Here is a 2,534-nt window from a genome sequence, read left to right as displayed (position 1 = left end):
CGCCTGTGGTCCCAGCTACTTGGGAAGCGGAGGCGGGAGACTCGCTTGAGCCCAGGAGTTGGAGGTTGCTGTGAGCTGTAATGCCACGGCATTCTACCCAGGGGGACAGCTTGAGGCTCTGTCTCAAAAAAAAAAAAAAAAAAAAAAGAAAGGTGGAGACCCAGCTTGAGCATCTACAGGATTAGAGCTTGAATATATTATAAAAGGATCAGATGAGTGCTCACTTTAGCAGCACATATACTAAAATTGGAACAATACAGAGAAGATTAGCATGGCCCCTGCGCAAAGATGACACGTAAATTCATGAAACGTTCCATATTTTTTGGTGGGTTCAAACACAGCCAGGGCCTGCCAAACAACAAGGACAAGTACAACAAAAAAGTATCCAGGTGTTATGGCAGGCACCTGTAGTCCTTGAGAGGCTGAATGCAAGAGAATCATTTAAGCCCAAGAGTTTGAGGTTGCTGTGAGCTGTGACGCCACAGCACTCTACCAAGGGCTACATAGTAAGACTGTCTCAAAAAAAAAAATCAGATGAAAAAAGAATAAGAGAGGACATGTATAGAAGACTTAGACTACGGCACGTCAGCTGGGGGAGAAATGGGAAGTAGCCATGAAGGAAACACCCTCACAAGAGACTGCACTTTATGAGGAGAACATAAAACTGGGAGACTAAGTTGTGTGACCACCCTTGGAGTCTCCCTGATACAGAGGACACAGACAGCCCCTCACACAGAGCATAGATGAATGTTAAATGTCCATTCCCTCATGCCTGTACTCCTAGCAATCTGGGAGGCTGAGGCAGGTGGATTGCCTGAGGTCAAGAGTTTACGATCAGCCTGACCAAGAGCAAGACCCCCATCTCTAAAAATAGCCAGGTGTTGTGGCAGATACCTGTAGTCCCAGCTACTTTGGAGGCTGAGGCAAGAGGATTGCTTGAGCCCAAGAGTTTGAGGTTGCTGTGAGCTATGATGCCATGGCACTCTACCAAGGGCAACAGAGTGAGACTGTCTCAAAAAAAAAAAAAAATGCTATTCTCCCACCTTTGCCTCCCAGAGTGCTAGAATTATAGGGGTGAGTCACTGTACATAGCCCTGACTAATTGCTTTTGAGGGAAACGTTCCCCATTCCCTGTCAGTTCCTTGCAGTTCCCCAGCCATGGACAGATGCCTGGCTAGAAGCTGATGAACAAGTAGTTGAGTGATTATAGGTAGACCAGAAAGAAGCTGAACCTGTCCAAGGGGAAGGGGAAAGGTGATCCAGCTCCTAGGGTGACTCATAATCCTGCCCAACAGCACACACATTCTCACACAAGCAATGGCTAAACCCCAGGTAACAGTGATCAGCATGGGCTCAGCGCTGCCCACATCCACCATCCCTCCCTGGTACCACGTCTTCTTCTTCTTCTTTATTTTTTTCTTCAGACAGTCTCACTATGTCACCCTCGGTAGAGTACGGTGACGTCACAGCTCACAGTAACCTCTAACTCCTGGGCTTAAGAGATTCTCTTGCCTCAGCCTCCCAAGTAGCCGGGACTACAGGTGCCTGCCACAATACCTGGCTATTTTTCTTTCAGTTTTTTGGTTTTCTTTTTTGGACAGGGCCAGGTTTGAACCCGTTACCTCTGGTATTTGGGGCCGGCGCCCTACTCCTTTGAGCCACAGGTGCTGCCCAACACCTGGCTATTTTTTTTGTTGCAGTTGTCATTGATGTTCAGCAGGCCCAGGGTTCAAAAGCCGGTGGTGTATGTGGCCGGCGTCCTAACCACTGAGCAACCGGCACAGAGCCATACACCATGTCTTCTTAACTAGACTTGAAAACTACCTACAATGTTTTCACTGCTGGACATTTCCATGAAGTACTCAAGCAACAGCATCATCTGCAATTTGCTAAGTATCGGCAGTAGGTGAGGTCCTGTACCCTGCTAATCCCTACTGCCATTGCCCAGGACCCAGGCCTGCCTCCAGGAGGAACTGTGACTAGAACCCATCTATCCTGTACCTGGCCACAAAGTCCATACAAACCTGACAGGATGACAGAGAATAAACTTTGGCAATGCACCTAACCTAATTCTAGTTCTCTATGTCCCTCTTGGTAGAGTACCATGGCATTATCACTCATAGCAACCTCAAACATGTGGGCTCGAGTAATCCTCTTGCCTCAGCCTCTAGAATTTAGCACGTACTAGTTCTTCATGATGAAGTTTCAGAAACCCGTGGGCAGCCAGCCATCAGGATCTAGAATTAAAGGGAAGAGTAACTTTTTTTTTTTTTTGTAGAGACAGAGTCTTACTTTGTCACCCTTGGTAGAATGCCATGGAGTCACATAGCTCACAGCAACCTCCAACTCCTGGGCTTAGACTATTCTCTTGCCTCAGCCTCCCGAGTAACTGGGACTATAGGTGCCTTCCACAACGCCTGGCTACTTTTTTGTTGTAGTTTGGCCGGGGCCTGGTTTAAACCCGTCACTCTCAGTACGTGGGGCCAGCGCCCTACCCACTGAGGCATAGGTGCCGCCCTTTTTTTTTTTTTTTT

General features: G+C 47.8%; 1 non-coding gene across 1 annotated transcript; it reads left to right on the top strand.

Moving 5' to 3' along the window:
- Positions 1-216: 216 nt before the first annotated feature.
- LOC111722253 lies at positions 217-323 on the top strand. The gene has a single exon (XR_002771104.1). It is a non-coding gene; the product is annotated as a U6 spliceosomal RNA (small nuclear RNA).
- The last annotated feature ends 2,211 nt before the right edge of the window (positions 324-2,534 follow it).

This window comes from Otolemur garnettii, unplaced genomic scaffold, assembly GCF_000181295.1.
Source record: "Otolemur garnettii isolate 467f Iridium unplaced genomic scaffold, OtoGar3 scaffold00225, whole genome shotgun sequence".
Taxonomy (NCBI): Eukaryota; Metazoa; Chordata; class Mammalia; order Primates; family Galagidae; genus Otolemur; species Otolemur garnettii.
This window is presented reverse-complemented; position numbering and strand designations above follow the sequence as displayed.